At 33.6% G+C, this 26,038-nt stretch overlaps 1 protein-coding gene across 2 annotated transcripts in view; it reads left to right on the top strand.

Moving 5' to 3' along the window:
* The window catches only part of LOC122795596 (regulator of G protein signaling 7 binding protein), a 722,711-nt gene that overhangs the window by 239,842 nt on the left and 456,831 nt on the right, over positions 1–26,038 (top strand). The window lies entirely within an intron of this gene.

The raw sequence follows: 26,038 nt of genomic DNA, 5'->3' as shown, positions 1-26,038 counted from the left end.
CTTCTAATCAAGTAATAAGCAACTAGATGCAGATTAAACAACCTGTTCATATAAATTCCTATTTTTATGATTACCAATGAGAAAAAAAGGATATATATATATATATATATATATATATATATATATATATATATAAAGAATATTTTTACCTTTACCTTAGGGTTTGTTTGTTTGTTTTTATAACATTTAGATATATTCTGTCAGATGAATAATATTACATGTGAGAATTAGTAGATTTATTTCCCTTTTAGTTTTTTATTGGTTTTGTTATTTGTAAATAGTTTGGCATTGATAGCTTGTCTTTTCAGACCTGGAAGTGAAATATCCATTTCTTCTATTTTGTCCAACAGCTTGTTTTTTTTTAACAAAATCTGTTGCTTCTTCGAGGTTGTTGAATATTTTTTGAGCATCGGAGAGGGTAATCTTTATTCTTGCATGGAATAAGATCTGAGCTTTTATATCAGCCTTGTTCAAACTTTTGATGAGAGGGACGCATTATTTTCTTTTTGTTATTGTAGTGGAAGTATAGTCATTATCAAACTGTATGAGGAAGTCGGGAGTGGCAGAGAAGTATGTAAGAGTGGTACAGGATATGTACGAGGGTAGTGTGACAGTGGTGAGGACTGCAGTGAGAGTGGCAGATCCCTTTAAGGTGGAGGTGGGATTACATCAAGGATCAGCTCTGAGTCCTTTCTTATTTGCAGTGGTGATGGACAGGTTGACAGATGAGATCAGACAGGAGGCCCCGTGGACTATGATGTTTGCAGATGGCATTGTGATCTGTAGTGAGAGTAGGAATCAGGTGGAGGAGACTCTGGAGAGGTGGAGATATGCTCTAGAGAGCAGAGGAATGAAGGTCAGCAGGGCTAAGACAGAATATATGTGTGTAAATGAGAGGGAGGGTAGAGGAATGGTGAGGATGCAGGGAGTAGAGTTGGTAAAGGTGGACGAGTTTAAGTACTTGGGATCAACAGTTCACAGTAATGGTGAACGTGGAAGAGTGGGCGGCCTAATGGTTAAGGTGTTTGCCTTACAAACACAAGGTGCAGAGTTTGAGTCTCACAAGGGATAATTGGCTAGGCTTAAAATGGCTCACAAGGGCAGTTAGCTTAGTACTAATCTACTAATCTATGAATCTATGAATCTATGAACCTATAAGAGGTGAAGAAGAGAGTACAGGCAGGGTGAAATGGGTGGAGAAGAGTGTCAGGAGTGATTTGTGACAGATGGGTACCAGTAAGAGTGAAAGGGAAGGTCTACAAGAGGGTAGTGAGACCAGCTATGTTATATGGGTTGGAGACAGTGGCATTGACAAAAAGGCAGGAGTCAGAGCTGGATGTGGCAGAGTTGAAGATGTTAAGATTTGCACTCGGTGTGGCTAGGATGGATAGGATTAGGAATCAGTATATTAGAGGATCAGCTCATGTTGGACAGTTTGGAGACAAAGCAAGAGAGACGATATTGCATTGGTTTGGACATGTGTGAGGAGGGATGATGGGTATATTGGGAAAAAGATGCTAAGGATGGAGCTGCCAGGTAAGAGGAAAAGAGGAAGGCCTAAGATAAGGTTTATGGATGTGGTGAGAGAGGACATGCAGGTGGTTGGTGTGACAGAGCAAGATGCAGAGGATAGGAAGAAATGGAAAGAGATGATTCGCTGTGATGACCCCTAATGGGAAAAGCTGAAAGATGATGATGATATTTTCCCATTGAGTTGTATTGGATTTCCTGACCAAGCTGTTCTCAGTACTAGGTCTTTGTCCTGTGTAGATAAACACTTTACTGTTATAGATATCACTGCAGCTGGATTCTTGGAGAGAGGTGTGTTGGGTAGAGACATGTGAGCCCTCTCAATCCTGAATGAGAAGGATTCAGGAAGGTTTAATACTTTGGGCAGCCATTCATTTAAAAACAGGACCATATTACTTCCTTCCATTTTTTCGGGTACCCCATATATTCTGATATTGTTCCTTCCTGATCTGGACTCCAGATCTTCTACTTTCTCTAGTAATTGGTTGTTTTGTTTTAGAAGGAATTCTGAGTGTCATTTTGCATCTGTCTCCCATCAGTGTCATTTACAGTTTCTTCGATGGCGGCTATTTGCTCAGAATGTTTAGTAATAATTTCTTTCAGGTCTTCTATTTGTTTCTTACTTTCCTTTTTCATGTTTTCCATGATTTTATCTAAGTTATTAGTTTTCACAGAGATGCTCTATATGCTGGAAATTATTGTATGAAGTTCTTTTTTCATGGAACTGTCTTGAGGAGAGTCTCTTGTATGACTCATAGTTATATCCAGTTGTACTAAGCTGTAAAACTTCTGACAGGAGATTTCTTGATAAAAGTCTCTGAAAACTCGGATTTCTTCTTTGTAGATAATCCACAATATCAAGAAATATAACTTGTGAGAAAAAGCTTCAAAGTTTTTTTAAGTTAGAACATAAAAATCCTGTCAGAAACAATTTTTACAGGCAGAGCATCAGAAGAGTACTGCTATCAACTCGGCATCTTAGCCACCCCTCCCCCCAAATGCCTCTTGTTTGCACAGGTGTTTCTGGGAGGTGAAAAAAAATGCAGCGTTGCTAATTCAGTTCTCGTGGATCTTTTAATGATCTGAGGAAGCTAAGCTCTGCTGGTTAAGTAGACTTATTCCTTTCTGCTTCTTCTGGCACTGACAGTTAAGGTTACCACATATTTAAAAAGGAAGAATACTAGTAAAGCAACAGCTGAAAGGAAATAGGTTAAATATTAGTAATGCATGGAAGTAACGTTACTGCCATCCATGCGTCTTCACTAATAGACTGTTGAAGTTGGTGCATCAATTTATTACTGATAGCATTAACAGCACTGCTGTCTTTTTTCTTATCCAACTTTAAGTGAATAGACTGCTGTAATTATTTACTGATAGCAAAGACTTATACTTAGATATGTGTGTCCTACAGATCTGGTAATGATAACTGCTCATTTATGTAATAGCCGAGTTGCATCGACTGACTTGGGTTAGTCACTGAAATACAAATTGGCAAACTGAATGGACTGCTCAAACAGGAGGAGGTTCCCTAATGAGGGGTCATCACCGAATAGGAGGCATGAGGAAAGATTTAAAAAAAATACATGGGAATTTGTGGAGTTTTTACAACCACGGGAAGGCTGTTCAAGGAATGATTGACAGACACTATACAAGTCTCGGTAGTGTTTTGGTGACCACCATACCACATACCAGAACTCAAGAGTAAATGCTGTATATGTGGCTTTATAGTGTGTGATCATCCAGTGGTGAAGATAGATTGTATATGGACTGATTATGCGCTGGTTCCCGTGGTCCATAGTTTGTTTCCTGTAATCTCCTTTTCCTACTACGTAACTGATAGACATCTGATATGTGCAGTCAGTGGTGATAATGGTTGAAAAGGGGCTGATTGTAATCCAGTGGGTTTCTTTGCAACTCTCGAAATATAAATAAATAATGAAACTCATATATAAAGTTTGTAGGGCAACTGGCTTTGCATCAACATGCATGTTAAGCACTTTTACATGTATTTCAATGTCTGGCATCTGTGGCTGACTGTACATTGTATTACTCACATAGGTAAGCAGTAGTCACCTGCCGGATATGGAAAATATCTGAGGCAAACTCAGGGATGTTCACCAACACTCGGAGGAATCCAGTGTTATACATCAGTGAGCTGCAATCCTACCCATAATTGCAGGTCCAGACAGCAGCAGTTTCCTCTGAGTCCTGTTTTGGAGAGAGGCTTTCTTACTACCAATGGAACAGATGACCCAGGTTCAAATACAACTATCCACTGGTAAAAGCATACAAGCACAGAAATACTAAGCCCTGACATGAGCATGGTCGGGCGTGGGTCATGGTACAGGCTGCTCCTTGAAGGCTTACTGTGGCTGAAGCGCTAGAGAAATAAATCTTTTTGTACTGGTTGCTGTGGTTTCATTTGCTAGGCTGCAGCCCCCCACTAAATAAAAAAACTGCATTTTTTTATTTTCTGTTTTTCCTTTTACTTTAAAACACATTTTATGTTTACTATTTTACTGTTATTGATATCTTCCACTGTTCACTGGGGGGGGAAAAAGAAATCTGCTTACTCTGCTTGTCGGGGTATTTTCAGAACAGCCCAGCACTACAACTCCACCTTAATGAGAATAAGGCAATCACACCTTATTACTGGTTTTCCTGCCTTTTACAGAAGGCCAAAACATGACAGAAAAGCATCTCTTTGGGCTGCTGTATAAAGCAGTGAGGAGTCATTTTTATTGGCTCAGGTTGTTTCAGTTAACTTTCTCAGACCGAGGCAGCCTGAGACTGAAATTGAAGATAGAAGTAATGGACAACTACTAAAATGCAAGAATGGAAAAAAATTTTTTTTTTAATTTAATGTAATTTAATTTACTAACTTTACTAGTTCTACATACATGTACATGCATCCTTTAGCCAGATTATAGGAACATAGGCAAGTCTTTTATTATAACTGTGTGTGTTGGGGGGGAGCATATATGCTCTGTACTGTCCCTGAATTCTCAGGACGTCACTATTGTCAATGGTTTTAATTCATATTTTAGTCTATTCCTCGCAAAGTATGTGATTTTTCTGGCAAATTAAAGAAGATTTGAGCAGTGTATTCTGACAGCAGTGAACTGAGAAAATATGGTAATTGTTTTTCCAAAGGGGTGGTATATATTGTAAAATGTGAAACTCACCCCTGTTTCTATGTAGAGAAGACTGAGAAAGAATTAAGATGAGTAAATGTTCGAATAACTGATGGGAGGGTTGTTGGAAGACTAAACTGGAGTATAAGGAATTATTATGGCAGCTAAAATTGAATGCCACAGCCCTACAGGACTGAATGAGAGTGTGTCAATAATACCTGTTCTTAAACTAAGGGCAGTGAAACTTCAAATGGTGATAATATTATTTTAAAGATTTGATAACTGGAAATTGTACAAATATTTTGAAGTTTAAATTCATATTTAATTCATATTATATGCATATATTTTAACATATATTCTTTGATACAACAAATAATTTATTATTTGTCATCAATTCAGTTGAAAAGGCTTTTATTATAAAAGGTGTTCTAGACAATCTATGAGATTATTTGATTTAATTTTAATTTATGAACATGGCTCCCTGTTAATTTAATCACAATATAATTTTAATTAAATATTGATGTACAAGCAAAACCTTCTTAACTTTTTTGACTTCCTATACTTTTTCATGTATTTTAATTGTTATAGAACTTGGGTGAATTTCTCACCCTTTTTAGGTATACAGCACATTTACTTGTTTAAGTTGGATTTTATTTTTAAATATCTTATTTCTTTAAGCTTGAAATTAATTAGTTAATGTTGGAATTATTTAACATGAGAGGCAGAGATATGTTATTATTTCTGTTAAAGTCTTGGTGAAGGCAAGACTAAAATGCTATATTTTTTAATTTGGTGTTAAACTGTTTTTTCTTGGCTGTTCAATAAACCTTTAATAGTATATCACTGTACAACTTCTGTTCTGTCTGGATTCAATTGCACACAGTGGTTTGATTACTTAGCATTCAGATTGTATGCTATACAACCTTACTTTAGTTGTATATATGAGAGTGCATGGGTGTCTGTGTGTGTGTGTGTGTGTGTGTGTGTGTGTGTGTGTGTGTGTGTGTGTGTGTGTGTGTGTGTGTGTGTGTGTGTGTGTGTGTGTGTGGGCTTGTCCATAAAGTGTTTATAATGAGTGGGTGTTGAGACATTATGTGGACGAGGACATCATCAATTGTTTGATCACATGTAATGGTAACTGACCTGTTGTAATAGATCCCTACATCATTCCAATTAGCACCATCCATTCTTTTATTTCCTGCAGCCTCCATTTGCTTTGAAGTCACTAGCCACCACTGAACATGGGAGACATGTCACAACAGGCCAAGGCTAAGCCCCTTACAGCATGGACTCCTACAGGTGACTGACATTCACTGAATTTGTCCTATGGGGAGTACAGGCTTGGTGCATCAATATTCGATATCTGACTTGTTGAAGAATTGTAGCTCAATGAGTCACAGTGTAAGACTTTTATATATATATATATATATATATATATATATATATATATATATATATATGTGTGTATATATACACTCACACACATATATATATATATATATATATATATATATATATATATATATATATATATATATATATATATATATATATATATATATATATATATATATATATATATACACATGTGACACTAAAAATACCACTGAAATCCAGTTTCCTTTGCTGCCTCACATATTGAATGGATTAAAACTAATTAAGCTAACAGAACTACAAACGTCTCCCATGCTGTTATGCTGCCATGATCATATCCAGCTGAAACCTTGCCATTGAAGGTGCTATCCTAAATCACTAAAAGGACTGTCATTTCCTTTTCATTTTATGAAATAAACAACATGCCATAGTCTTGGCACATAACTGGCAAGACTGTGCTTTTCATGCAGGCAAATAAAAAAGTGAACATTAGCATGTCTGCAGCTATAAGGGTTTGGCTTTATGAGCCTGAATGTAGCCAAAGTCACACACTTTCAGAAGCCAGTAACTGAAATACAACTCTCTCCTTAAGGTGTCATTTTAATTTATGGCATGGGCCTCCACTACAGCAGATTAACGGTATTAAACAGTGAAGACTCTAGCTTGGCTGGCTCTTTCTTGCCATTTTTACTGAATGTTTTGTCTGTGCAACCTTTTAATGTTTAGTTTGGATACTTCTAGATGTTCAGTGTTTTATTTTTATCATCTTCTTTCCATCTTATTATTTTTTACCACTTATTTGAAAAAATTGTGCATTCAAAGCAGTCCCATGAAGCACAGAACTACATTTTTTATGGCTTTGTAACTCTTTAAATTATTACCATTTTCAGCTTGCTGATTATCAATACTTTTCTAAAAACACAGTCTTATTAAAACTGTGGTACTTATATTGAAGTATTGAGAATGGATACCTAAATTTCTTTAGGTGCAGGCTGCTAGTATAGCTTCCTTTATTTGTCATGCAGGACCCAAAATGAAAACTTTTGTTGTGTGCAAACTTCTATTTAAAGTCTGCAATTAATATGTTTAATTCAGTCACAGGTATGCAACATTTTTTTTAATTTGTAATTACTTTTTTCCCATTGTTTGATGTTCAGTTATAAACAATTCTTTGAGACATAGCTGGTGTTAAGCGCATTGTTAGTTTCAGGTGGAAAATGCTTATTTCAGATTCATGGAATTTCATTTTATTTTTTTCTCAAAAATGTTTTATTTTTCAAGTACAGTTGAATAAATTCTATAGTATTTATATATATATATATATATATATATATATATACATATATATAAAACATCTCAAATAACTATGTACACTGTTTATATCATTCTGACACTATAACAGAGCTCAATATATACAATTACTTTATAGGTATAACAATCCAGTTACCAGAGTGTATCTGTTCAGTTATTGTAAATTGTCAATTAATGATGACTTTTTTCCATGGATTGTTAATAAATGGCTTAGGATGAATCCTTAATTCTTTAATTTTAATTTCCAACAATGCTGTGGTCTTCAGTACACTGTAGAAGTCTTCCAAGGTTGGTATTGTGTTTGCATTCCATCTTCGTGTTATATACACTTCCTTGAGATTGCAAGTATTGTCCATACTAGATACATATTTGACTTATTCAAATGAGGACCTTCGTACACATTTAATAATACTAGAGCTTTAGATAAGTTAAACGATTCATTAAATAAAGCTTGTAAAACGTTTTTAATACCATTCCAAAATGGCCTAATTTTAACACAGTTGAAAAAATGTGATTCCAACCTGCATTGTGTATTTGCTTACACCTCCAACATATTCCCTTTGTGGAAAAATTAATTTTAATTATCTGGAGTTAGGAATGCTCTGTGCAAGCACTTCCAATTAAAAACTTTCCAGTATTGTGTAAAGAATGCATGTTTTATTAATAATAAAATATTTGGTTTAATTTCTTCAGTTAGCTGTAATGAGTGCCCTTTTGTTATATAATTCCAATATGAGGATTTGGGTGTTGTTTTATAATTTATCAATATATTGTAAAATGTTGAAATACTATTTCCCACGTCATAATCATTATACATGATTTCATATAGATGTTTTGTAAGTTTAGGTATTTATTTAAATGAAGAATTACTAATTATTCTGCATAAATCTTGTGAATATGTTAGAATGCTTTATATAGTTAGACAATCTTGTTGTGGAATTTTGTATGTTGTTTCTATTGCTTGCATATCCAGAACTTTTAGTTCTTTGATACATTGAAACCAACAATGAAATCCTTTCTGTTCACAGGAATTAATTATTTCTCTGTATACTTTATGTGGATAGCTCTTTGTAACTATGAATGGTGTTAAAAGATCAAACCATATTTTTAAATCTGTATTTGCATTAATAATTTTCCTAAATGAGTCAATGTAATAATTAATCATACAAGTTTTAGTGGGCTTTGTTATATTATATTGCATCCTAATACATAATATGTGCTTCTGTTATTTGAAATTTTTTTGTAAATCAAATGCATTTATTGATATTACACTTAGCAATTCTTTCCAATTTGCTGAATAATTTAGACTTATCCAATCTGAGATGGTTTTAGATATTGATGCTTTTATATATGTTTCTATATCAGGAAAGTTTAATCCTCCCTGTTTCTGTGGTCTGATATGATGTATTAAAGGTATTCTGTTTCTTTTGGGAAATCATAAAAAAATTATTAGGCATGAGTTTATTTCTTTGACTATATTCCTTTCTGGAACAGTTGTATTGCCAAAGCTATATATAGAATCTTTGGTAGTAAAACCATTTTTATTAACTGTAGTCTACCTTCAAATGTTAATATTATTTTGTTCCACTTTTCCACAGAGATTTTAATTGTATTGATGATATTATTGTAGTTTTTGAGACTAATTCATTATTATCCTTGCATAACTCAATTCCTAGATATTTTAAGGTAGATTCATGTTTCCCTATAATGTGATTTCCCTTTGTCTGTAATTCTTTTTTTTGTATTTAAAAATAAAAATTTTGATTTTGATTTATTGAAATGGAGTCATAAAGCCCTGTAAAATGTGTCAGTTACCATATATAATTCTTCTAATGTTTCTTTTTTATTGGATAATGTTAATAATATGTCATCAGCAGAGAGCATTACTTTAGAATTGTATTGTTCATAAACATCTACTCCTTTGATTTTTGCATTGTTACATATCGAATCTGCCAATATTTCAATAGCCAAAGCAAATAGAATCCATGACATTAAGTACCCTTTGTTATATGTATAGATTCAGAGGTGAAAAGACCTAGATTAACATACGCTAAATTATTTGTTTATATATATATATATATATATATATATATATATATATATATATATATATATATATATATATATATATATATATTCTTTAGTAGATGAACAAAGGAAGGGGAAAATTCAAATAATACCAGAAATTTGAATAAATAGTCCCAATTTATGGAATCAAAGGCTTTCTCTATATCTAAGCCAATTATGAGTGTTTCTTTATTTTCTTTATTAATATAATCTATAAGAGAAATTATCCTTTTAATATTGTCAAGTGTGTGTCTATGATATAAATCCAGTTTGATCATTATAGTTTTGGATAGTGGTATTTTTATTCTGTTATTTAATATTGTCATAAATATCTTATAGTCATTATTTAATAATGAAACATGTCTATATGAGGTACAGAGGTTTGGGGATTTGTTTTCCTTTAGGATTGGTGTGATTAAGGAATTTCTCCAAGAGGGTGGTATTAAAGCTTGTGACTGAATTTCTAATAGAGTTTTATGGAAGAGGGATAGTATCTTTAAAGGAAAAGTTTATATACTTCCATAATTATGACATCTATACATGGAGCTTTATTATTTTTACCTCTTTTATTGCATCTGTAATTTCGTTGTAGGATATGGGGACTTGCAGATCTAGTTTTAATTTTTCTGGGTTTTTTTATATTAGAACATTTTTCTTCTAGATTTAATTGATCAATATGTATATTTTCTTTTTGGAAATGTTCCATATAGTGATTTCTATAGGCATCAAGAATGTCACCTATATCCGAGACATTTTTCCCTTTCTTTTCATGGAAGATGCTTTTAATGTTATTAGCTTTTGACTGTATTTTGATTCTTGTGGATAAATTATGAAGATATTTGAGAGAAGTGCCCAAGGTATTAATTTTTAGTTTTTCTAAAGCTAAACTAGTTTTATGTGTTAGAATTTTGTTGTATTTATTGTTTAATACTTCTACTTTCTTTCTCATCTCCAAATGATTTTGATTTTTTTTCAGCTTTTGTTGACTATGTATTTTTTGTTTTATTGTGACTGTTAAACATTTTCCTCTGATAACTGTAAAGCATATGTTTGAGCTTTTAAAGGAAATTATCAGTTTTATACTTTGAGTGTTTACCAATAAAGTAATGTTTTGGTCAGGCATGCTAAAAATGTTTTTTGTGAAATAAATTTAAATTAATAAATGTTAACAAAACTAAGAGCCACATTAGTCATGGAATGAAAATCATTCCTAATCTGATGGATAAATCTAAATCCATCAGATTATCACTCATACCTTGAAATCCAGAACACTTGAGCTCCATAAATTGAATTATCATATGGAGAATATTTGTAATAGGAATAAGCAATATATATATATATATATATATATATATATATATATATATATATATATATATATATATATTATTATTTTGAACAGATATAGTACTATTGTAGATTAGACAGAATTCTAATACAATATAAATGTCTACAACAGCTTTTGCCGACAGAAGATTGGATTGTAGATCTAATCATTCAGAATCCCATTCTCTGATTTTTATACCAAGTTAGGGTTTTACCATATATTTAAGCTTTTAATGAGTCCCATATCAGTATTTTATCTCTGTGTTGTAATTAATATCTAAGAAGAACTGTAATTCAGATAATAACCAGGGTTCAAACTCTTTAATTTTAGTTATATATGCTGGAATTCTGGAGTTAAAGATTAATGTTTTATACCCATTTTGTAGTTTTAGTATCAATGAACTGTGGTCTAAAAAGGGTCTGGGAGTGATTGAGAAATTAATGATTTTAGAGTGTAAGTCATGGGCAGCAAATATTTTATCTATTCTAGTTTGGGTACCACATCTGTGATCTTTTTGAGAAAACAACAAAGATTTATCTCCTTTAAGTTTGAAAGTATCTACAAGATGAAATGATTCCACCCACTTGTTTAAAGCTTTTGATAGAACAGGTATATGCAGTGGTCTTTTATTTGCAGTTTCAAAACTATCAAATATACAGTTAAAATCTCCTCCTAATATTAAGTTGCCTTTATAATTATTGGAAATGAAATCCAAGTGTTTTTTAACAGATCCTGATCCAATGCCTGGGAACCAGTATAGATTGGCTAGGGTCCATATTCTGTTATTGCATTTAACTATTACTTATGCCATAAGGCCTTCTTTATCTTCATACTTATAAATGATTTCTGGGTTAATCACATTTGTTTTCGATAAAATTGTTACCCCTTTTGTCTTTGTCTTATAAGTGGATTGTGCCAATATCATATATTCCTTAGGATTCCATTTGTAATTGTCATTTGTTTTGAAACAAGTTTCTTGAAGAAAGATAATTTGTGCTTTGTTCAGTTTTAAATATTTCAGTAGATTTGATCACTTGCTAGGATTGTTTAAGCCATTGGTATTTAAAGATAATAAAGTTAAATCCATCTTAGGTTATTTAGACTATGTATTTTTTGTTTTATTGTGACTATTAAACATTTTCCTCTGATAGCTATAAAGTATATGTTTGAGCTTTTAAAGGAAATTATCAGTTTTATACTTTAGGTGTTAACCAATAAAGTAATGTTTTGGTCAGGCATATTAAAAATGTTTTTGTGAAATAAATTTAAATGAATAAATGTTAACAAAACTAAGAGCCACACTAGCCATTGAATGAAAATCATTCCTAATCTGATGGATAAACCTAAGTCCATCAGATTATCACTCATACCTTGACAATCCAGAACATTTGAGCTCCATAAATTGAATTATCATATGGAGAATATTTGTAACAAGAATAAGCAATATTTATATTATTTTGAACAGATATAGTACTATTGTAGATTAGACATAATTCTAATACAATATAAATGTCTACTTATTGTATAAGTAATTAATATTTACATGAAAGATAGATGACATGCAACTCAATCATATTAAAGTTGGATGTATTGTATATAAAACTTCAGTAAAAGATTATAACACACAGTTATTTAACATATTCACTCTTACTGAAGTATTTCAAAATGTATTAGTTAATATAAATAGATGATAATAATATTTATACCTAATATTTATAATACAATGTATTTTACTGGATATATCAGAATGAAAATATTTCATTGTTTGCCAGCATTTAAGTAATCACTTTGTTTGTTGCTAACTTACTTAAAGTATCAAGTTTTATGTAAACATTGATGAAAGTTAGTGCATTTTAATTATCAGTGCATTCCTCTTTCCCCCATTTTCTACACATAAGGATTTTTATACCTGTCATTTCTTAGTATAAAATGTGTGAAATTATAGGTTAAAAACAACAGATTCACTTATTGTGATTAATGATTACAAGTTCCCTGTCCATATTCATAAATTGCCATTTTATGGCATATACTGAAAGTATTTAGATTTAAATGGCAACATTCTATTTTGTATAATTAGCAAAGGTTAAACTGAGTGATTATTGTCAATGTAATACTATTTGTTCAGACTGTGATTGTTACATTCTGTGACATTCCTAATTCAGGTTTCTATTCTTTCCCTTGAACAACTTTGTCAGTTTGATGTAATGTATAAAACATTAGGGTACTTTTCCGTTATCGGGGCAACAGTCATAATGAGTGTTTGGAATCCTACCACTCATTATGACATTGATCGTTCAGCTGTTGCTGAAGTGGGTACCACACACACTTAATTACTTCTCAAATTTAAGTGTGGTCGATCACATTTAATAAATAATGGCAATCTTTTGACTTACAGACTTGTCTTACTTGAATATAGTGCATGCTAATGAGGTTTAAAAGGAAGTGAATTAGCTTGCAATCTTCAGAGAAAAATCAAGTGTCTCACTGAAATGATTGCCAGTATTAGTTAAATGCCACCCCCTCCCCAAAAAAATAAAAAATAGACTGTAGTGGTCGTTAAGTAACATATTCCTGTAATGCGCTGGCTTTTCAACATGCCTAGAAGTGAGTGTGCATGCGAGTGTGTGAACGAACCCTTTGTAATATTTTCCCTTTATGAACTGTTACCCTTTTGTTATACTTAACAATTGTAAAACATTCAGGCACTTCCGTGCTGCTACATTTCTTTCCCATTTGGCCGATGAACATCACTTTTCATTTCTGTCATCTGAAAACGAGAGAAAAATATGAAGTACTTGTTGCCCCGATAACGGAAAAGTACCAACATTAGTTACCTTGTTAACAGCTTAAGTATTATGTATGGTCTAGATATGTTACAAAATCTCAATTCAAGTTAAAGCAATTATATGACTTGTTATGCACATTTACCTTTATGAGAAAATCATCATGCTTCCCCCTGTTGTTCAATATAGTGTATGTCAGTTATGACAAGTTAAAGCAGTAGTGTTATTATACTCAAGTCCATGATATTAAAATGTCTATTGTCAATTTAATACTATTTGTTCAGAATATGATTGTTGCATTCTGTGACATTTCAAGTTCAGGCTTCTATTGTTTCCCTTGAACAACTTTGTTTGATGTCATGTATAAAACATTAGTTACCTTGGTAACTGCTTACATATTATATATGGTCAAGATCGGTTACAAAAACTACAATTACATGACTTGTTATGCATATTTACTTATATAAGAAAATCATCATGCTTCCCCTTGATGTTCAGTGTAGTGTATGTCATTTATGACAAGTTAAGATAGTAGTGTTATTATCCACAAGCCCATGTTATTAAATCATGTCTTTAACATCTAAATTCAGTGGACTGCTTCATCTTATATGATAATCATATATTTTATGTCTAGATTTACTAAAATCATACATTACATAACTATTGTGTGTTTTTTTAATGAAGAATCAACTTAATGAGCTAAACAAAGTGTTGAGAGACCATCAATATGTATACATGTGGTTTAAAACTGCCCTTTTATTATATATGTTTTTTTAAAACCAAAGACGTCATTGCTGAGAATCATCTCGGAGGCTCCTCAGAGCCATTAAGCATTATCGTCACTCTGTCTCCATTGCCATAGCAACCTGGGAGCGTCTGTTTTTGTTAATGTATCTATGTACTGCATACCAGAGGTTCACAATGCACATGAAGCAAAGTTTCACTTCACTGCAACTTCAATACTAAATTCCCTCCATTTCAGTGAGGCAGCAGCCAGGAAAAAAACAGAGAGCAAACAGATCAAAAAAAAAAAAGCCTCTCAACAAGCCCCACAACAAGAGACAACACACTCCGCCAGCCCTTCCACCTCTCACTCAGCAGGTGTACTAACAAACCATTCTCTGCCAAAATATCCCAAATCACAGTTCTATCCACCTTCTCCCCCTGGGTCCAGGATTAAACACCAAATGTCTCTTCCTAATACACAAGCATCAGAAAACATCGATCACTAGCCACAACCCCCAGCTTCTGGGAGATGAAAATGGCAACATACAACAGCTGCCAGACACAGCTGCATCCACTCAGACCATGCCAGGCTCAATCAAACAGCACTCGACGCTATAATACCTGCCATAATTGACACCAACTATGTCTAGACAGAACAACAATGACAACTGCACCAGCTGCCAGACACAGCTGCATCCACGCATACCATATCAGGATCGATCAAACAGCACTCGAAGCCATGACGCCGGCCACAACTGACATCAACTATATTTAGACAGAACAATGATGACACTTGTACTAAAAGCTTGCTACTGTTATTTAACCAGGATATATATATATATATATATATATATATATATATAAATAAATATCTATATATATATATATATATATATATATATATATATATATATATATATGTATGTGTATATATATATATATATATATATATATATATACATATAAAACATTTCTAAATCATACTTTAACTGAAGAAGGCATTAGTCTCCATGACAACATTTTTTTTTCAAATACTTTACTGTTACTGCTATTATATATGATGTTACTTTGTTACATTTAGTCTGAACTCTGATGAATGGTACATTGTTGAATTAGTTAATTAATTACTTAAATTATTATAAGTAAAATCAATGAAAAATGAACAAGATAAAGTATTCATTGAGTTCAAGAGGGGAATAGAAACTTCTATGTTTGTATTATATGTTGCTTTGTTTGGCTTATATATAATGTAAATAGTAACCCATCTTGACCTTACTTTGTTTGTGAAGAATTATTGGACTCTTTGAACATTATGAATAAATCATTACTGTTTCTCAGTTGTTTAAGAATCCCGCCTTTTTTTAAATAAAAACATTTGACAAATGATGTACTATATCAGATGATACTTTGAGAGATGTAGTTGTAAGAGTTATTTTTTGGGACAGCTATCTTGGAATCAGTTTTTTATTTCCTTCTTTCTAGCATCAGTCCAAGGATTTGTTTCTTTTATTCTTTTAAGAGAAGGAGCCATCCATTCCATTTCTTCTGGAATAGACACTATGTTGTTGTTTTTGATGAATATAGTAGCTTCTTCTAAGTCATTAAAAGTTTTCATCTCACTGGCAAAAAGTATTTTTATCTTGGCTGGAAAGGCTAGCTGTGCTTTAATGTTGTTTTGTTTCAACAGTTTTATTATTGACCAGACTTTTTTCCTTTGTTCTGGTATTCTGGAAGAATAATCATTGTCAAACCTTATCAGGCTTTGATTGTATTTTAAGGGTGATTTTCTCCAAGCAGATTTTAATATTAGTTCCTTGTCCAGAAATGAAAGAAATTGTATAACTATGGATCTAGGTGGAGTATTGGTTGAGTTAGCAGGTTTTCTCAGTTGCTGTACGTGCCTTTTCAATCCCAAATGAAAGTCCCTCTTTCAAGTCTAAAAATTCAGGAATCCAGGTTGTTAAGAATGAAAATATGTCTTCTCCTTCAATGTTTTCAGCCAGACCAAAGATCCTTATGTTGTTTCCCCTGTTTTCTAAGTCATCTATTTTGTTAAGCAGCCATGTATTCTATTTAAGCAGAAATTCTTTTTGGAATTCTTCCTCTTTTAATCTCCCTTCAATGTCATTTAGAGAAGTCTCTATATTTGTTATTTTTGGATGGTGTTGCTGTAATAGTTTCTTAAGAGTATCAGTCTGTTTTTGAGAATTTAATTTGAGGTTTTCTAAGTCATTTTTAAAGTCATCCATCTTCAAAGATAATTCCTGTAAGGCAGATGTCATCAATTGCAGTTCTTTTTTCAAAGCAGCATCTGGATGAGAATTCCGTGAGATGTTCATATTCAGTGACTTAATATCTCTCCAAGTTACTTGACAGGAAAATGTTTGTATAGCTCCACCAAAATTGATATTTATGTAGTTTAGAAGTTTATCTATAGACTTATGATATTTTAAACTTGAAAATAATAACATTTTCCTATATTATTATGCTAGTTTTTGGAGCTCTCAAAATTCACTGTTCTCAGTTAGCCATCTAGGCTCTGCCCAATGTAATTTCATTTTAGAAGAACAGTAACCAGTGTATGGAGATATGGCACACTGATACTTAACCATTATAATGTATTTCATATGTTAAAAACTCCACAATCATATTCCAAGAAATGTGCATAAGAGAATGACATTGTTATTAAGTAGCCCAAATTGTTTTGCTAATTAAAAGCTGTATTATTCCATAATGTACTGTTATTAGGGTTCCCTCTGTACTTCTGTGTTAAATTTAGAAAGCTCGCATGAATAACTTTAGTGCTAATAGCTCATTCATACAAAATTGATCAGATCTAGAGATACAACCAAAAACTTAATTTCTGCCAACATTTACATTTTTAAATATAGGGACTTAGAGATATGCATCAATTCAAACTTAAAATTTAAGAAAAATGCCTGTACTTTAAAAGCAGAGGCCCTGCATATTTTGGGAAATACTACTGAAAATTGTTAGTACTAGGTCAATGCCTATGTTTTTAAAATTGTTTTATGCCCATGTTAGACCTATTATTGAATATAATTCTTCATTTTGTCGTTAGACCAAAAGTTATCTTTCATTGTTAGAGCGTATCCAGTTTTGAAAAGAACAATTGAGTGTAAAACGTTTGTTATACAGTGAACATTGAGAAAAAACTCAGTTTATATTCAACTACCACTGGATACATGGTAGATTGTGTCTAGCATTCTAGTGAATATTTTTTAAACACATTTATTAAAATATCTCCAGACATAGGGACACATGCATTAATAGAAAGGACACAAATCATACTAACATTTTTCATTTGTACACATTATGCATTACATCTTCTATTTTTTATAACAACTGCCTTTCAGTGCAACATTACATGTCACTTAAATCTCACTCCTCCACCTGAACATTATTCTGCATATATTTTTCTTACAAATAACATTTATTTCTACTGTATGTAATTTGCTCCTTCCTCTGCTTCTACTGAATATTAATATGGTATACATTGGCAAAACATCCAGAGGACAAAACTATAATTTTCTAGTTCACAAAAGTAAAATAGACTGAAGAGCTAAATTTATTTCTCTTAGCATAGTTAGGTCTTGGAAAGGTTATTGGTTTATGTCAGGCAGAGTAGTTCTTTAACTGTATTTAAGAATATGTTGGACATTTGTTTTGGATGTAAGGTTTACTCATGGAATTTGGAATCTTCATTCTGATGGTTTACAACCTCTATACACTCATCATCATCATCATCATCATCATTACAAACCCCCTTTTTTCTCATTTTTCTACATAGGTCATGTTGTCACCATCTCTCTAGATTCAGTGTCACACTACTGCTTCTTTGACACTCATGCCTTACTGTCGCAGATCTTCTTTCACACAGTCCATCCACCTCTTTGCTGGATGCTCTTGTTTACTCTTACTTCTTCCTGTCTGTCCCAAATCTTCTTCACTGGATTGTTTTCTGTTTTTCTACACATGTACCCAAATCACCATAATCTGTTATCTTTGATCTTTTCTGCAATTGGTGCTACTCTGGCTTCTGCTGTTATGTCCTCAGTTCGTTCTCTGCCCTACAGTGTGGATCCTATCACCCATCACAGGCACTTCATTTCCATCACCTGTAAGTTTCTCATCTGCTCTGCCTTTACTGCTCAGGTTTCTGTACAAAACAGTAGTACTGGCCGCACCACTGTTTGTACACCTTACTTTTCAGCTTTGGTGGCATTCTTCTGTCATACACTATCCCTGACACTCTATGCCAGTTGTCTGCAGCCCCTCTGATTCTAGCTTTGACCTCTTCATTCAGACTTCCCTTCTCATCAACCACCATCGTCTATGCACTATATCCAATCCATTAAATTATGCAGTGAAGGGAATTTGTCTCTTCTGTAGACAACTATATAAACTTTTCTAAGATCACTAATAACACACACAGGTGTTTTTCTCATGTGATACAGAAAGGGTAAATAAAGAACTCTGAGCAAGCCACTTAACCAAATAGTGCTACCCAGTTAACCCCAGAAAAGAGGCAGTAGTACCGTGTATGTTTATCTAGTTACAACTCAGTCAGTCACAGTCAGTCAACCAAACAGTGAAACTAAGTATACTTCAAGAAGAAAATAGTTCTTAGTCCACAGATGGTGCATAATGAATGCCTAATACTATAAATGCAATTCTAGGAACAACAATATTTTAAATGCAATTAAGAGAGGCATATACATATTCTGACATTGCAATATTGTGTAGAATTCCTTCTATTCTGGAGAACAGAGACCTCAGAGTTGATATATTTATTTATTTTACATTTGTTAACAGGGAGAGTCTGACTGGATACAGGTCCATTTTCAGAGGAGGCCTGGGGAGAAAAGCTCCAATTACATTCATTTTTAACATTAAAAGTCATTACTTGCAACATTCATTACAGGCAGACTAACATTGTGAAACTGACACATATTGTATACATTCTGAGTAATTATGAGAGAAACAGGTAAGACAGTGTAAAAACATTCATAATTATGAGGAGAAATTCATGAAATTCATTACAGTAGCTACTAGACAAATGGATGAGCAGTTAGTAATGCTCTCTTAACATGCTGGAAAACATTTCCTATCCTGTAGTAATATTAGGATTATAGGTAGGCTGAGAAGGTAGCATATTTTAGTGTGGTGCAAAGAGATTAGCTATGTACTAGAGTGTTATCCAGGGGTGATACATATCTATATGTATATATGTATATATATATATATATATATATATATATATATGTACACACATATATATATATATATATCATCCCTGGGTAACACTCTAGTACATAGCTATATATATATATATATATATATATATATACATATATATATATATATATATATATATATATATATATATGTATATATATATATATATATATATATATATATATATATATATATGTGTGCGTGTGTGTAAGTATCATGTGGTACAAGAAGTGCAAGTTGGATTAGCCCCCATGAAAAAATGTTTCAAAGGTATAACAGTGAATTTAAAGACAATAAAGGCAGCAGTACTGCGGTCATGGACACTTGTAAATATGTTGGTATAATGTCTGACTTTTTGGCAGGCAGCTGTAGTTAACTTCAGATTTTGTTATATTATATTTACAATTGTTATAAAATGTGGACTCAGTATCACTGGGATACATTAACACTGACATTAGCAGTTATTTAAGTGTTTCAGACCCTAGGATTGATGGTATGATCTGTATTCCAAAGATACAAAAGGAACTGGAATCAACCCATTTAGGCTCATTTTGGCATGAGAGGGTCTAAAATTCAGTATTTTTCTATTTTACTGGACAGTGCCTTGAATCCCCTGTCATAGGTGTATCTGACAATTGGAACGTCCACAGATGTTCCTCACTAAAAGAATTCAGGGTGTGAGTGGCATGTCCTATACAGACCGTCTCAAGGCCCTATCCCTGTATTCTGTCACCTACAGACTTTTGAAGGGAGATCTATGCCTGGCATACAGGGCATTGTCAGATCCCACTGTGATGGACCTCCTGCATGTCCACAAAACAAACAGTACCAGAATTACCCATTCTAAAGACCTAAACCTTGCCTTTGATTTAAATAGGACCTGCTGGAGAGACAAGTATGTATCCCGGAGACTGCCCCATTTCTGGAACAGACTCCCTATCCATGTGAAGCAGAGTTCCTCCCTAACCCAATTCAAGTGTAACTTGAACAGTTGGATGGGGAACAGTAAATTCATCCTTGGTTTGGCACCTATGTCTCTAATGGACACAGGTAGCCTTTATCTCCCAGGCTCCTCCTTGTAAATGTTTCATCTCCCAAGCCCTGCTTACACTTATCAAGGGTACCAGAACTTTTCAGAGATTTGAGATGCATGTCTTAGCTTAAAAAGTCCCTTGTGGTCATTAGCCTAGTAAATATCTATGCACCTATGAACAAAAGCTCCCCTTGTATATTAAGAATCTCCGGGACTCTCAGATATGTTAAGACAATATCAGTTTGATAGTACTGAAACTATAATGTGCACAATAGATGTTATTTATATATTTCAATACCGCAAGAAGATGGTTTCAAGGTTGTTGATATTTTGCTTTCTAGCAATTTTTTTGTGTTCAGAGAGATTTGCTTTTATAAACTAAAGGTTGTAGCTATGATGGCTACAGCTACCCTTGGCTTTTCTAAAGTGATTTTCTCAGGCTGGGAAGAAACAAGGACATTTAAAAACACTTTTTTTCAATAGTTGAATTTTTACATATGCTTTATCGACATTTGTTCAAATGGAAGGGGCATCTATGGTGTCTGACACTTTGACTATATGAACATGAGTACAGAATTTTTACTCTTTATATGTAGCTGCAAATGCAATGAGATGAATGTTTTAGATATAACAGTTGACATGGTTAGTCCTTCCTTTAAATTTTGCAGTCAGTTGTATAAAAAATATTGTTTTAAATAATTTACTTTTTCACAGCAGTTAACCAATGAATTTGAAGTATAATATTGCCAGAGGACAATATATTAGACCCTTAGGATTAATTACAGATGATAGTATTTTTTCAGAGGAGTTACATTTTTTGGCAGAACTGTTTGTTGAGGGAGGCTGTGATTTTAATAAGTTGACCGGCATTACACAATACGACCCATGTAAAGGAGCTATCAAATTTCAACCAGTGTTGATAGCTGGGATAATATCAATGACTTCTAATTTTGCAGTTACTATGCTGGTGCCATCAAATATATTATCGAAAACAAATGGAAAGTGACAGGATGCAACAACAACCTCCTAAACATAGTAGGAAGTGTTCTAACTTTTATTTAGAAAAAGAAAAGTAACATGAAGGCCATCATTGAAAGGAATGCTAAGAGTTATTCTCACATTCCCACCAATAAACCCTGTCATTGAAAGGAATGCTAAGAGTTATTCTCACATTCCCACCAATAAACCCTGTCATTGAAAGGAATGCTAAGAGTTATTCTCACATTCCCACCAATAAACCCCAAACCACTTATCTCCAAGTGTCTGTTGTAAGCATTGTGAATACAGGGATGATCCATTTTTGAACTTGCTGTACACAAAGAGACAATGGGCACTTTAATTGTGATGCTGTTTATGCTACAAGGTGTATCAGCTTCCAGGGCTTCATCATGGGTAACCACGCACTCCATCTTACAAAACACACATGAACACTTGGTTATAATAAGACCAAGGATGGTACTACCGCCATGCTTCAACATAGTACTAAATGTGCAGGTTTTATCAAATGTGTGTTCTTTATCAATGCCCATGTTTGGGACAGTAGAGGTGGTGATAACAACAGTTCGGAAGTCTGGGAACTCCAATGAAAGTTGTTGCTAGCTGTAGACAAAAAGCTAGGTCTGTATTAAACTATTACTAATAAGTGGTATTTGTGTTTATTGCCAGTTAATTAGTTCATAGATGTATGAATTGCCTTTATTTTATTTTCTTATTTATCATTTTTTTTATATATATTTGATTACAGGTTACTTGGAGTGACATGATATTTCTGTGTGTTATAATTGTATGTTCTTCATGTTTTTCAGAGCTGTTTTTCATTGTTAGTTATATTATTTACACTAGATTGAAGCTTAATTTTTGAAGTTCCATGACTCAATACAAGGTCTCTCAGTTCTGAAAAGGAATCCCACAGATATAGCATTATTTATTTATTTTATTTTATTTATTTTACATTTGTTAACCGGGGGTGTCTGACTGAGCCGAAAAGGCCCTTTTTCAGCAGAGGCCCGGTGAGAAAAGCTCCACATAGAAAAATTACAGACACATTTAGTTTTTAGACATGATCAATATACACACAAATTACAGGAGACATGTTTTTACAGTGGTATGTGGCACATAAACAGTTACAGTGGAGAGAAGAAACAAAAAAATATTAATTTTAAAAATAAAGGTAATTAATAGATGTGTGGTGTACAGCTGAAATTTGGAACATAGGTAGAATACATACATAGTACACAGGTACAGTACATACATTGTAGATTAGCCAGTGTTTGTGAGTAAGACTGAAAACTATTATCAAGTGCTCTAGATTTTGTATGTATGTGTTATCCACTTTCACTAGCCTGGGGAGCAATCATGGCACCGCCAACTTACATTGAGATGTTGCCTGATGAGGTCTTTAAAGGATGCTTTAGATGATGTGTTTTGAATGCTTGTAGGGACAGAGTTCCATTTTATAGCCACTAAACTACTATATATTGCATCTCCAAATGTATTGTAGCTGTTGGTGACTTCTAGTAGTAGTTTGCTTGATGATCTAAGAGGCCTTTTGGCTGAGTGATGTTGTACTAGGCTTTTGAGAGCAGGACACTTATTGGGGAGGTAATAGATAGAATGACAGAGGCAGAGCTGATTGTAGGTTAGGAGGTTGGGCAGTTCAAGCCAGTGGAGCTGTCTCAAAGCAGTACAGTGATGAGTTCTATATGAGCAATTTGCAGCAAAGCGGGCAATTCTGTTATAGCAGGCTTCCATTTTGCTTAGTTCAGTTTTGTTGAGATTAGTCAGAATGGGAGATGCATAGAGTAGGGTGGATAGAAGTTGGGAGCGAGCAATGGCTGATCTTGTGTTGTTGGTAAGATATGGTTTGATACGGTAGAGCGACCCCAGTTTGGCATGTACTTTTTTAATAGTTAAGTTGAGATTTTAGGTGGGAGTCTATGGTTATTCCCAATAGCTTAGCCTGTGCCACTAGAGCAATTGGAGTAGCATTAGTGGAGTAGATAGTGAATTGACTGTTAGTGTTTTTTTTAGAACTGGTTATAATCATAAGCTGAGTTTTCTTTGGATTGAGGATAAATTGGGCTTTGGTAAGGTAGTTTTCAACATCAGAGAATGCTAGTTGTGTTGTTTGGAGGAGGGTGGGAATGTTTTGTGCAGCGCAGATTAAGGTAGTGTCATCTGCGTACTGAATTATAGATGCATGCTGTGTGGAGGTATGGAGGTCATTTGTGAAGACTGTGAATAGTAGTGGTCCTAAGATAGAACCCTGTGGGACTCCTATAGCTATGGGCAGCTGAGGAGAGAGAGAATTGTCCCATTTCACAGCTTGGTACCTGTCACTTAAGTAGCTATGGAACCAGGTAAGAGTGGAATTTGATAGATGATATTGGTTTAGTTTGTTTAGCAGGATTTGGTGTGAGACTGTGTCAAATGCTTTGGACATATCCAAAAAAAGAGCTGACACTTGTAGGCCTTCATTTTTGAGATGGTTTACTGTGTCTGTGAAGCAGAGGAGGGCTGTAGTGGTACTATGGGCAGGTCTGAAACCATGCTGAGTAAGTGACAGGATGTTGCTGTCTAGGAGATAGTTTAGCATCTGGGTATGGATGCATTTTTCTAGGATTTTGGCCAGGGGGGAGAGTAAAGTAAAGTAAATTATAAAACAATAATACATTGAAATGTGTCAATGATATGCCTTGACGTAGTTTAATTCATATGTCAACTAGTAAAAAAAATAAATAAATCAAAACAGTCACAAAATGTAACTTCCAACTTTATTCAGACATGAAACGATTGAGTGCTTTCATCCTATGGAACTAGGACTTCTTCAGAATCTAAAAAACATTTAAATGCAATTACTTTTATACCATCAGAAGTCAATGTTAAGTGATCTAATATAAACCAGCTCAACTCTAAAACAACAGTACTCCAGCCATCCAAAAAAACACATATGCACCCATTAGCAAAAACAACATACATTCCTCAATGACTAACAAAAATTAATATTAAAAACGAATAAAAACAATACTACTGGATAAAAACAAGAAATTATGCACTAACCTTTAATTAAAACATGCTCTAACATTTAAAACAGGCTACAAGGAAATATGTTCATTTAACCCTGGAAATTTTGATGCATGCAGCCGGAGCTGCCATCTACAGGGACCTAAACCTCATTACCACAATAAACAGAACATGCTGGAGGGACAGGTTCCTAACCCAGAGACTTCCCATACTCTGGAACAAACTTCCCATTCATGTCAAGCAGAGCAATTCACTGGCCCTATTTAAGAGAAATCTTGACGAGTGGATGGGCAATATGAAGTTAATCCCGGGGATCACTTCAGTGGCTTTGCTTGACAGGGACACTGGGAACTAACTTTGGGTGGCATGATGCCAGGGAATCTTCTTAGGCTAGGCTTATATAGGCTCCAGGGTCGTTAACCTAGTACACACCTATGAACCTGTTTCTTTCTCTTCAAGTTTTAAATTAATATTCCCTCCTCTAGGGTTTCTTTTAACTTGCTCTAAAATACCAAATTTGTAAATTTTATAAGCTGAGCATTCTAAAGAATGCTTATAAAGGGGATTGTTCAAGTTTTGTTTATTTATTTGGTATTGGTGCTCATAATTTGGTATTGGTGCTCATAAATTCTCTAACGGAGAATTCTTAGTTTTTCTGATATAAAATGCTGAGCACCCCTGACATTTAGCAAGATAAACTACCCCCTTTGGGAGGCAATTCCCTTTTATAAAAGAAACTTTCAAGGCAAAATCATTTTCCTAGCTGAAATTCTTCCCCTGCTAGAAAATAGGGGCAATGGGGTCATCCTCCAGATTTTGTAGTCACTTTCCCTTTGCGCTTAGGAAAATTGTTGGATTGGGCTGCCCCTTCCAATTTTTTCTTAAGGTGTGGAGCTGTTTTAAACAAAAATGATGGCTTAGTCTCTAAACGTTTGTAAATATATAGGTTAGATTAATTAACATTCATTTCCGATGGTATAAAAGTAATTGCTTTTAAATGTTTTTTTAGATTCTGAAGAAGTCCTATTTCCATAGGAAGAAAGCGCTCAATTATTTCATGTCTGAATAAAGTTGGAAGTTACATTCTGTGACTGCTTTGATTTTTTTATTTATTTTCTTTACTAGTTTGCTTTGGCATATTTTTTGTTCTGTTTTAATTCAAATGTCATTTTTTTCAATATCTAAGAAGTGTGTGATAGAGCTATGCACTGTTTTGTGATAGGCTTACAGAGTCGCTTGGTAGCTATATCCATTTAGAAGATTTTACTGAATAAACAGTGGACAAATCTGAATGCAGAAATGTGTATTTTTATCAGAATTAATATTGCTGAGTTAAACCCTATGGTTTATTTTGGGTTATCAGTATGGAAATTATACTGGAGCCATTTTGTGAATGCTGTCTTGAAATAGGTCGTATTTAATGCACGACAGACAGAACATGTATTGTTGATTTATTTGTACTTAATTCATT

Source organism: Protopterus annectens, chromosome 2.part2 (assembly GCF_019279795.1).
Source record: "Protopterus annectens isolate FY-2018-M chromosome 2.part2, PAN1.0, whole genome shotgun sequence".
NCBI classification, from domain to species: domain Eukaryota; kingdom Metazoa; phylum Chordata; order Ceratodontiformes; family Protopteridae; genus Protopterus; species Protopterus annectens.
The sequence above is the reverse complement of the archived record's forward strand: the minus strand, read 5'-3'. Positions and strand labels throughout refer to the sequence as shown.